At 42.1% G+C, this 12,497-nt stretch overlaps 1 protein-coding gene across 3 annotated transcripts in view; it reads right to left on the bottom strand.

The window, feature by feature from the left end:
• Positions 1-12,497, bottom strand: part of WAPL (WAPL cohesin release factor) — a 160,231-nt gene that overhangs the window by 106,312 nt on the left and 41,422 nt on the right. The window lies entirely within an intron of this gene.

Genomic DNA, 12,497 nt, shown 5'->3' with positions numbered 1-12,497 from the left:
TAATAAGGCTATTTAGGATCTTTGTTTTTTTTTTTTTAAAGATGTTGCATTAAAATCTGTGAACCAAAAATTCATTTTAAGAGGAATGATTTCTGTTCCAATCATTATGACAAAGGAGGGAAAGGGAGCTTGTATCTCAGCTCATTTGTTCTGGCAACTTTTTTGAAAGGTACTTGCATACCACGAAGAGAGTTGCTGAGCTGAGATGAAAACTGGTTTTGTAGTATGACTGTGTTTTAAATAACACAAAGCTTTCCAAGAGAGGCTGTGTTAGCTTTTAGATTTCTGGGCCTGTGCTCAAGCTAAAGAGCAATTTGACATGGACCAAAATAACTCCATGGTTCAGACCGCAGCCTTTCTTTTCCCTGACTTTTATGTCGGTAACTTGAAACTACATTCTAACTTACATACCGAATCCTCTTACAAACCCACAAAAGCCCCATCAATGTTTGATTTAGATCACTGAAATATGATTTGAGAGGCATAGATTTGCTGAGCTGCATATAGTTGGAGGCTGAAAAGTGTATTCTAGGGAAATCTCACCATGTTCTTGCACTCTTTCCTGGCATGCTGCTTTTAGCTACTGGATGTTAGATAAGACTGGACTGACCCAGAATGGTTATTCTCATTGTCTTCTGTTCTTAGAGATATTTATTAAATACCAACATCTTTCTCTAATGCAACAGATGATTTAAAATAATAAATAAATAAATAATGCCTCATGAGATTGCTTGCTCTTAACTCCACAAATGTCAGAAGATTCCAAATCCAAACTTAAGATCCTAAATAAATGGCCAGATGGTAAATAGGTATTTAGGGTGACCTCAGTGCAAGGCAGTAAGACTGTATTTGTGAAAATGTGCTCATTTATTAAGAATTTAATTTAGCATAAAGAATTTAGTGGTGAGAATTTAGTAAGAATTTGAGACTCAGGGTCTGTCAAGGGCCTGAGTGCACTAATAGGTCTTAATTGCCCTGACCAGCCTCACCTGACACCTTCATCCACCCCCTTTACCCATGGGGCTAGGGGCTGCATTTAAGCTTAGGCTTGGCCCTGCACTTCCTTCCTTAGCCTGTCACAGCTATGCCTGTACCTAGCCATGGAACTCACTGATCTGGCCCTGGGTACTGTCACTGACCATGACTTGCTGCCTTTTGCTCCCAGCTTTGCCTCGGACCTACCTCGCTGGCATGGACTTGCCTGATGGCCTAGGCTCCCAGCTAATCCTGATTACCATTCCCTGGGTCTGCCTGGCTCACCTGACTCATATGCTCTGAGATGGTGCTCTGGCTGGTGAGGCTCCTGGTTTATTATTGTCCTCTGCTCCTTGGCCCCTGTAGAGCAGCTGGCCTTTGCTGTTCTCCTACATAGTAAAACACGTATGTCCCAATTTTAAATTCTTGCTCTTCTTTATTATTAGTTAAACTTTTGTTTGTTTGCTTTAGCGTTTGAACACTGGACTGTTTGATCATCTTAAAACATCCCCAGGAAAAAGAAATGCTACTCTTTTTGCTCAACAGGTGTTGAACTGAAGTTGCAATAGAACCAAGTCGCTTGTTAAACCATCAAGAAGTTCCTGTGGAGAATGAGGTCCTGTAGTATTCAAATCAGCACAGTGAATGGAAAAAAAACCGTCCCTTGTTTTCCCACTGTAAAGCAGCTCTGGAGGGCTTGTCCAGAAACTGGATTCTGTCAGGTAACAAGCATTGCAAGGAAGGGAACATGCTTTGGAAACTCTTTCTGTGGCAGAATCTTCCTTGGGCAATTTATACTAGCTTTGCAGTTGCTTTGTAATGGGAAGCTCAGATCCTCAAGTGATAAGAGGTGAGTTAGTAGAGCTGTGTTGACTCGTGATCTGAGGAGTAGATCCATGATAAAAGTACAAAACTACTTAATTCAGTAAAGGTAATTAGATCTGGAAGCTTATTGTATGTTCTGTGGAATATCTGTTTTGGTGCACTATAAAGTTGACTCCTAACAGGTATGCTATTCCTTAATTGTGAAATGTTTATGCTCAGAAAACAGGTTTGAGTTTCTTTTGGTATCTAACTTCAGAATGCTGCCACAAGATTATTTTTCTATTGTTTTTATTGAGTAACCAACATGATTGTTGTTGACTTGCTGTCTGCAAGACACTAGAGCACACTGAGATCGCTGCAGTTGTTTGATGATGGTAACTAGTTCTGATTGCTGCACAAGGACACTTCTCTGTGAACTGCAAAATAAACAGCCCTGTTCTCTCAGTTTAAAAGAAGTCCAAGAAAGTAACTCTACCACAAGTCAATGAATTAGAAAACAAAAAGACTGAGTAGACCGCTAAGTATGTCCATAGTCAGCAATATAATACCAACAGTTCGTACTGATTGCATGGCTAGGATTTTTTGAACTTATCTTCGCTTAAATTTGTGAAGATGGAAGTGACTGCATTTCTCATTGCCTCTTCTCCCTGTCAATGAGTTACTATAAACACTGAAAAAATGTAGTGTTTTCACTTCTCGTGTCAAAGGCAGCAGCAATGCATTTGTTGAGTAAAATATTCTTTATGTAATAAAGGCAAAGGCTTAACTTTTTGGCTGGGTAGAGTTCTTTCTTGGGGGACCAAGGAGAGGACAAGAATTTTACTACTAGTAAATTACATTTTGTTACTAAATTCTGCAAAAAGCGGTAAAAACATATGAAGAAAATGTTTTTGTAATCGGGGAAAAATGCCTCTAAATGTCCATTCTTTATCAAGGTATTCTGCGGTCTTAAGTCCCATTACTGAAGCTCTACTTAGAAAAGAGCACATTGATTTTTCTTACTAGGAAAAGAAGTAGCTGAATCATTCAGTCAGAAGTGAGATAAGGCTTATCTAAATCTGATGTCCCTCATCATGGGGTCCACTTGTTTATTATACAGGGAGAGGCTGGTTGCTTCCTACTGGTGACATTCTTAAGTTTCAGTTTGTACAAGAAGGAAACTGTATGGTGGTGTGCAAAATAGCTCAACTGCTTTGGGGAATCAGGCCCAGAAATTAAGTCCATATTCAAGGATGCATGTTTTTAATATGTTTTGGTGTTTCAAGCATATTTGTAGATGTCTAGGAAGAGTGTAAAGAATACAGGTATAGCTTTCCCAATCACACATATGCCATGCTTGTCTATGTTTGTCTGCTGTGCTGCAAAATTACTACCCAACTATGTTTTCATGATTTGCACCATCATCTGCAAGTCATGACCAGGAATGCCAGTTTTGTAGGGAGCAGGCAGAATTATAAAAAAAAGAGTAAAGGGAGAAATAATAGTTTGGCTTTCTGAGGAATACAGAATACCAGTTTGGAAGGGATTTTAGGGATTATCTAGTCCAATCTTTCTTTGCAAAAGCACAGTCTAGACAAGATGGCCCAGCACCCTGTCCAGCTGGATCTTAAGTGTCCAATGTTGGGGATATTATTCCAGTGGCTGATTGTTCTCATTGTGAAAATTTTTCCTCTTGTGTCCAGTCAGAATTTCCCCAGGAGTAACTTGTACCCATTACCCCTTGCTTTTTCCATGTGTCTCCTTGTAAAAAGGGAGTCTCCATCTTCTTTGTAGCCACCCTGGAATGTGGTGATAAGGTCCTCCCTAAGCCTTTTTTTCTCACAGCTGAACAAACCCAATTCTCTCAGCCTTTCTTCATACGTCAGGCTTCCCAGGCCTTTGATCATCTTTGTGGCCCTTCTCTGGACCCTCTCCAGCCTCTCCACATCTTTTTTGCATAGTGGGGACCAAAACTGAACATAGTATTCTAGGTGTGTCCTGACCAGTGCTGAGTAGAGTGGGATAATGACTTCTTTATGTCTGTTGGTGATGCCCTTGTAGATGCAACCCAGCATCTTGTTGGCCTTCTTTGCTGCAGCAGCCCACTGTTCACCCATATTGAACTTGTCCACCAGGATGCCCGGGTCCCTTTCCACAGAGCTGCTCCTCAGCTGGGTAGACTCCAGTCTGTGCTGCACTCCTGGATTATGTTTTTCTGGGTGCAAGACCTTACACTTGTCCTTGTTGAACTTCATAAGGTTCTTGTTAGCCAACTCTTCCAGCCTATCCATCTCTTCCTGCAGGGTGGCTCTCCCTTATGAGCATCCACTCCCCCACTCAGTTTGGTGTCACCCAGCAACCTTTGCCAGAGTACATTTGATCCCATCATCCACATCACTTACAAAGATACTAAACAGCACTGGGCCCAATATGGATCCCTGGGGGATCCCACTTGTGACAGGTTGTCAGTTTGAAAAGGTGCTATTTACCACCAACACCCTCTGGGTGCAGCCTGCCAGTCAGCTCCCCACCTCCTGCACAGACCACTGGTCTCCACTGTAACGCATCAGTTTCTCTAAGGGGAGGCTGTGGGGAACTGTATCAAAAGCCTTGGAGAAATCCAGGTAGACAATGTCCACTGCTTGCCCCACATCAACTGAGCAGATTACATTGTTGTAGAAGGCAATCAGGTTTGTCAAGCACTATTTGCCCTTGGTGAATCTGTGCTGGCTTTTCCCAATCATGTGCTTCATTTGACTTGTGATAGCCCCCAGGAGGATTTGTTCCCTAACTTTCCCAGGGACAGAAGTAAGACTGATGGGCCTATAATTTCCTGGATCCTTGCCAGCATTTGCCTGGATCAGTGCCAGTGTTTTTTATCACTTTAGTTCATATAGGTTTGCTTTTGAGATGTTTGTTTATTCAGAAGGCTTTCTGTTTTGCTTTTTAATCTCTGAAAACAATCTTCAAACAAAGTATACATTTTTATTAAAACAAAAGCCTGAGCTTCAATTGACTTTTTATTGTAACCACACTGAACTATGTACCAATTCATCACCAAAAAATTAAGCAGAGTATATTTGTTAAGGAAATTCACGACACTATCAGAGAACAGAAGTCCACCATGTTTTCATTACTCTCATGCCTAGAAATGTTAGGCAAGTTAAAGCATTATACCAGTACAGAATAAGAAGTCTCTGCTCCAAAGAGCTTGTTATCAAAGTATAGGGAGACAAGAAATGGAGGCATACTGGCAGGAAAGTAGCAGGTAACAATAAGACAATATAGGTCAGTGCTGACCATATGGCCAGTAGGCTCTGTGTGCCTGCAGCATAGCTATTGCCAGTGTCTCTTGTTGCCACTGCCACCAGCATGAGGAACTGCGTGAAGACAAGCAAATCATGCATGTTGGAAACTCTGTTCAGTGAATGATGAAAATGAGCATCACTGGCTGACAGAATGTGAGAGCTGGCAAGCCAATGCTGTCTGAAAGATGATAGGTAAGCTGGAGATAGATAATCCATCAAGGCCCTTGGAAGTGAAGACCAGCATTATATATCTGATTTAATAGAAAAGGGAGAGTCAAAGAAAGGGATGCATGGCAGTAACAGCCAAAGCAATGGGCTGGAAGAGGACAGGATCAAGATGAAAAGGGCTCAGACTCAGCTGGACATAGCCGCACTGGCACACTTGCATCCTGTCTGCAGCCTTGCGATAATTGCCCTGTACATTCCATTAATTAAGGTTGGAGAAAAAGGATGTCATGGCAACTGAAACCGAAGCCAGTGAGGATCTAGAAGAGGCATTTAGCAAGAGTAGGTATTAATAAAGGCCACGCTGTAGAGTTAACCAAGGAAGAATCTATGTTCATTTAGAGGCCTTATGTGAACACATAGGAAATCAGAGTCCAAGGTGATGACAGGCAGGATGATAGCACTAGCGGAAGAGTCTATAAAGAAACGGGCATATGGCTTTACGCTTCTGTACCTTGAGAAACTGATTATAGAACTGTGGTGGATTTTCTTTAGCTTAAGCATTAGGTCTGTTTGATTTTGGACTTTGTGTGAAAGGTTTCAAGTTGCAGTAGGGAGAAACTACTCATAATGTCTCTGTTCTCATGGTCATGACAGAATCCTGCCCAAATCTTGAACACTGTTGTAATCTGAGCCAAATCCTGCTTCAGCTGCTGCTGGCTGATTTGTCTGGAGCAAGACACTTGTCACTGAAATCTCTTACAGACCCATCTAAAATATCCTCTGGTATATTTAATTTGCAATCACTCTTCAGGCTGTTCGCAGAAACAATTCAAATATGAGATTTTGAAAATTCAGTGATGTTAGTGAGTTTCTCCCTCCCTGTCCTGCCCTAATTCCTGGAAGTACTGGGCACAGCGTAGGCTAGAAGAGCAAAGCACAGGGCACTTGCAATAGCTGTGAGCTGCCGAGACTTAAGCTGCAGGCAGTGATAAAGCTGTCTGCTTATTAGTGCAGTAACACAGTTTTCTCCCACCAGTAGGCTGACAATCACGTATTTTATTTTATTTTTTTCAGAATCACTGATGTTATTTCTAGAAAGCATAGGATGTATTTCACAGGGGTGGTGTAAGACAAGACAGTATGTGCCAGGAAAAATAGCTGTATAACCATCAGGGCAGAATATGTATTCTCTGCGGGTCGTTTGAAGACAATAGTGCTATTATCTAAGGAGAAAGATGGTAATTCTTTAATATCAAATGAGACCACACTTTGTTTACCTCTGGTTATCATGAACTATTATTTCTCAAACCCCAGGGTTTTCATTTTGATTGCCGTGTGTGGGTACCAATTGCTTCTTATTGTTCCTCTTCCCTTAGCCTTCTCATCAGAGACCTGGCTGTCTCCATTACTGTCCTCTATCTTAGCTATCAAGATATTAATGCAGCCCCACCCACTGAAAGGCTCTAGTCACCAAGTTCTTTTTATTCCAGAAGTAACTACCACATAAGTGGATTAGATTAAAAAACAATCAAAAAACAAATGGTACCAGTTGTTCTTCCTGTCAGCCGTACAAACTCTCTAATCAAGCTGACCCAAACCTGGCCACTGTGTACACCTCTAATGGCAGTCAGTACTTGACTGGGGGAAAATACTTGATAAGTAGAATTTCCCTGCAATTTTATTCCTCACCCCTTCTCTACCAATAATTCTTTTTTTATCTGAGTCCTACCCTATCTGGAAAACATGCTATTCTGCTGTATGTCTGCATAAGTAAATCTTTCATAATATCTGCTTCCAGAAAAGATTACAAGGCATCTTGGAGACCACCGTGTGCTGCCCCCACCTTTCAGCCCACTGCAGATTGGGTTGCCTGGGGCACAGACCTGATTTATTATGGGCAAGAGAATGGCAAGGGAAGTTTCCTTTAAGTTGTGACCTAATGATTGCCTGAAACGTGGGGAGGTTGTTCTTTCTGCAATGATACAGCAACTTTTCTATTGTTTTTAAAACATGATTTGTCCCTACAGTAGGCACTAAACTGCACCAGCACAATCAGCTTTATTTCACGCATGTGAGAAGGACTGGGAAGGTGAGAGCTCTTATTTGGGAACTGGAAGCAGGGAAGCTTCCAGCTGAAATTATTTGAGAAGAGTTTGGTTAACTAGAGTTCCCTGAGAAGGGTAGGTTTTGCACAGAGATTAAGCTGTAGGAGACAGGGGAGGATGAATCTGAGAGCTCAGTGCACAAAACAAGGCAACGTGCTTTTTTTGGAGGCACTGCAAATCCAACTTGGCTGGTCCGGAGAGCCCTTTGTGTCACTGCTTTGTCTTCAGACTCTGTGAGGAAGGGCAAGAGGGAGAGAGGTGGGTTGACCTTTTCAAGCTATGCAGCCTTGAAGCAAGCCATAAGCCACTAGAGTAAGCTGGAAATACTACTGGGGAAACTAAGGCAGACCACCTGCTGGACTGTGTCTTGCCATAGAGTGGCAGTCTAATGCCATATTACAGAGCTAAATTTATACTGTTGAAGAGATCACTCATATAATCTTTTCATCTCAATGGAAATTACCTTGTGTTTGAATGGGCTTTTCTAAATCATTCTTTCTGGTCTGGCCCTTCTGTACTCAGCCCAGCCCTGGGATTCTCACCGCCCTGCTGCGGGGCTAAACAGCTCCGCAATGTTACAGGCTTGCTGGCTGCACCCAGTGGTTTGTGCTTTTGCTGTTCACCATAGAACTTGGCTACCCTATACAATTAGAACTACCTATGAGGTGAACTACTCACTTCTACACCTAATGAGAAACCACGTTGATTTGACTTACTGTTTTCCATTTTGTCTATTGATTTTTGGGTAGTCCTAGCAGTTTGCTCCCATAAAAGGCCATACAGAACTTTATACTCAGTTTAACAATTTTATTTACAAAGGGTGTTCTTGCCTCCACATCACCTTGCCAAGTTACTCCAGGCATGAAGAACGAAATTTAATTTCTATGATTAACAGAGCACAAAGAAGAGATATGCTACACAACTCTCTCCCTGCTTTGTTATTTGGGGTGCCAAAATTGCAGTATGTTGTCTGGGAACAGTTAGGAAGTGGGAGAGTTCCCACCTGACACATCTTAGCTGTTAAAAGGCAAAAAGAGCACAGATGGGTGAAACCAGATTTTTGCATAAAATGAGCAACCAGATTTCACCTGCATATCTAAGCAGATAAGTTTGTTGCAGGTACCAGTACAAAAGCAGGCCTCTGAAAATGCTTTTGAGAGAAATGTGTTCTCAGACGTTACAGCCACAGCAATACCTAACACCCAGGGCTCACAACTCCTATACAGGAGGGACTGCGTAAGGAAGGCTGCTGTAGACTAAGATTTTATAGTGTGGTATTGCCTTTTGAAAGGCGGATACTGAAAATGGATAGGCTTCAAGTGAAAAATCAATAATTTCTCCCTCTACCCCATCACTTACACAAAGAACTAGCATGTTTAGAAGACAAGCAGAGCGTATTTTGAGGGTAGCATTGTTATCTTCAAGGTGTTTTACAGGGGTTATCACTATCATTTTCCCCATCATAACAGGGTAGAAAAAAATCACCCAACTTCCTTGCTTTGTGCATTCCTCATTTGTGGTAACTCAAATACCAGAACTGTATCTGCACTCAAAGAAGAGTGCGAGTTCACGTTTTCCATTACTAAGCAGTTTATTCCTCTCTCCTCATATTGGCTTTGAAAACCTAGGTGGTCTTTTGTAAAGTTTAAGGAACCCCAGGTGAGCTTTCATAAATATGTCTTAGGGACCTTAATGCCTGGCTGACCATACCCCTGGTCTTCTAACTCCCCTGGCGTTTCCCAACAGCAGTCTTTATCTTCTAAGCAGCAGATTACCTGTTCTTGCAGGTGACTGTATTCCTACAGACGAGCTAAAGCCTAATTCCACACAGAGCTCCCAGTCAAAGAAGAGGACACTGTCCCCTTTTATGCATGTTGAAAGAATTCCTACGCTCATGTGGACTTTAAATTTTAACCATGCATTATCTTTCCCTTGTCCTGTTAGACAATTTGCTCAGTTTCAGGGATGGGCCCCAGAGAGTCCATGGTCTTTCTGCTATTTTTGCCTGTAGTTTATAAAAAGCTAAGAACAGAAGTTAATTACCAAGAGTAAGATATGCAGGTGAAAGTCAGGAGTCTCAAACTGGGAAGGATGTTCTCACCATACCTCAATGTGACAGAATTCAGAGAAATGAATTCTGGGCAGGCTTTTTTTTCTCCAGAAGTGACTAGAGGGCAATTCAGACCTGGGCCATAAGCCAGGTGGGCTTCCGGAATGTTTCACACACAAAACTGTGGCAGAAATGTTTGAAAACTTTAGGGTGAGCAGGATGGCTTTAGAAAGTACCTGGGGTCATGAGCTGATACATTTTCTCCATTAATTTCCCAGGGATACAACAGAGGTGAGCTTTTGGTGGAAAATAAACAAGGGAGAGACAGAGGGCAAATTTCCCTCCAGATCTGTAAGTCTAGCCTTCTGATGACTTTAAGCCTTGCCTTACCTACGAAGAAAACTAACTATTCAACAAGGCCAAATGCCGGGTCCTGCACTTGGGACACAACAACCCCATGCAGCGCTACAGGATTGGGGCAGAGTGGCTTGAAAGCAGCTCGACAGAAAAGAACTTGGGAGTGTTGGTTGACTGCCAGCTGAATATGAGCCAGCAGTGTGCCCAGGTGGCCAAGAAGGCCAACAGCATCCTGGCCCGTATCAGGAATAGTGTGGTGAGCCAGACTAGGGAAGTGATCATCCCCCTGTACTCGGCACTGGTGAGGCCCCACCTCGAGTACTGCGTTCAGTTTTGGGCCCCTCGCTACAAGAGGGACATTGAGGTGTTGGAGCGTGTCCAGAGAAGGGCTACAAAGCTGGTGAGGGGTCTGGAGGACAAACCTTATGAAGAACGACTGAGGGAGCTGGGGTTGTTTAGCCTGGAGAAGAGGAGGCTGAGGGGAGACCTTATCACCCTCTACAACTACCTGAAAGGAGGTTGTAGAGAGATGGGGGCTGACCTCTTCTCCCTGGTGACAAGTGATAGGACGAGGGGAAACGGGTTCAAGTTACGTCAGGGGAGGTTTAGATTAGATATTAGGAGACATTTTTTCACTGAAAGGGTTATTAAACATTGGAATAGGCTGCCCAGGGAGGTGGTGGATTCACCATCCCTGGAGGTGTTTAAAAAAAGGGTAGATGGGGCACTCAGGGACATGGTTTAGAAGTGGCTTTTGTCAGGGTAGGCTAAAGGTTGGACTCGATGATCTTAAAGGTCCCTTCCAACCTCAACAATTCTATGATTCTATGATTCTATTGCTCTGTAAAATACTTTGAATTGTTTTCTCTGGTTTAATACTGCATATAAAACAGAAGCAAATCTGAGAGAAAAAAAGTGTCATGAATGATTTGCTATCATATCTCTTTATCTGACTTCCCAAGCCCTAGGTAAACAGAATGCAATGCCTCATCCTTCACACCTTTTGCAATTCTAGGACATGACTCCTCTCCTTCCATGGAAGCTGAGCCATCACATACAAAATAGGTCATCTGAATCGCCTCTAGCAATTGGCTATAATACAAGATCAGACAACTTTAATCATAAGAGAACATTTCCATTGGACATGACACCTCCTGCCTTTTTAGTAGTAAAATGTAAAAACATCTTCCAAAAAGGTTCTGTCCATCAAAATGTCCAACACCGTGGTTTGTTGCCTCATACCTGCAGCATGCTGCATGCAAGCACTGTGTATGCAGGAGCAGAGTGATGGATTTGGACTTCACATTAATGTCTTTTGAAGTTTGTACCATTAATGCCACGTCCACCATTGTCCTGATATTGATGTGTCTGATGTCACACATAGAGAAGAAGGGAAAAGCACGCCCTAGAAAATGACCATAGAATCTAAGACACTGACAAAGTTAAAAATTGTCAGGTGATTAGCCATCTCTCAGCTCAGTTCTGCCACAGCTAGTTCAAATCTGGCTTGTTTGTGTCTACCTAACACTGCAAGGCAAGGATGAATCTCCCTATGAAATCTCTCTGCGTTTCACAACGGTTCCAGTAATAATTATTTGTAAGGTCTCACAGTTTGAGAGCCTGTAGAGTCTAAGAAGTGTCTCTTAGTGCTAGTGCTTAGTTCAGTGGCCTGGTGACACAAGGTAAACGCTACCTTCCTTTGATGACTATCAAGGAAACGGAATCTGCAGCACTATAGGTGAGTGCTTTTGATATAGAGGCACAGCTCCTGTTCATGCAAAGAAATGCACTCCCTTTTCCGTCAATTTAAGGTTAGGTACTGTGAGTGCTAATTTAAGAAACGATACGTGAGAAGGGTAATCTGCGCTGAGCTGAAGGAATACAGTTCCCATCATTACTATCACAGCCTTCTCACAAAGACTTTCCAGAAACAGTTCACACCACCTATTTTTATTACCAACTGCAATGAAGCTAATAGCTTGCATTAGGGTAATTTTGATGGTGGGTGGAAGGCCTAAACTCTGTGATATTCAGGCTGTGGTATCTGCTAGAACAGCTTTTTCACACTCTGTGCCTAATTCTCTATTACAATTAAACTTCACTTTATCACAGTGAAAACCATGCCTTCAACTGGGAATACAGCAATTCATATCTCTGCACAGTGCAATGTAAACCGTAACTAAACACAACTGAGAAAGGAAGGAGACAATACTTTAAACAAGTGGTTATTTGCTGTTCTCTGCCTAAGATATTTGTGTGCTTTTTTTTTTTTTTAAGTGAAGAGCAGAAAAGGATGATGTCAGTGGGTTTTATCCCTATTTTTTGTTTATTTTTAGAAGTCGACCAACAAATAACCATGACCTAAATTCTACAAGACAGAAGTGCATGCAAGCACACTGTGAAATATCAGAATCTATTTGAGTTCGGACAATTTCAGCAGAACTGTACACATACATCTTCTTTAAAAGCAGACTACAAAAAACTAATTCACCAACACAGTGAAAATGAACAGTAAGGTCTAATATTTAAGACAGATAGCGAAGTCAACCTTTTAACTTCTTTGTCTTCCTACAGGGATAATGTGGATATAGCATTAAAATTCAGACATAAATCTGTCAAAGGCAAAAAAGATAACAGCACTTTTAAGTGAGCATCAGTTTTATACTGTCATTAAAGTGAAGCTGGAATCTGGATGGAACAAGCTTCAAACTGGGCATGTGCGGACCCTGC

Source organism: Chroicocephalus ridibundus, chromosome 6, assembly GCF_963924245.1.
Source record: "Chroicocephalus ridibundus chromosome 6, bChrRid1.1, whole genome shotgun sequence".
Lineage (NCBI taxonomy): Eukaryota > Metazoa > Chordata > Aves > Charadriiformes > Laridae > Chroicocephalus > Chroicocephalus ridibundus.
This window is presented reverse-complemented; position numbering and strand designations above follow the sequence as displayed.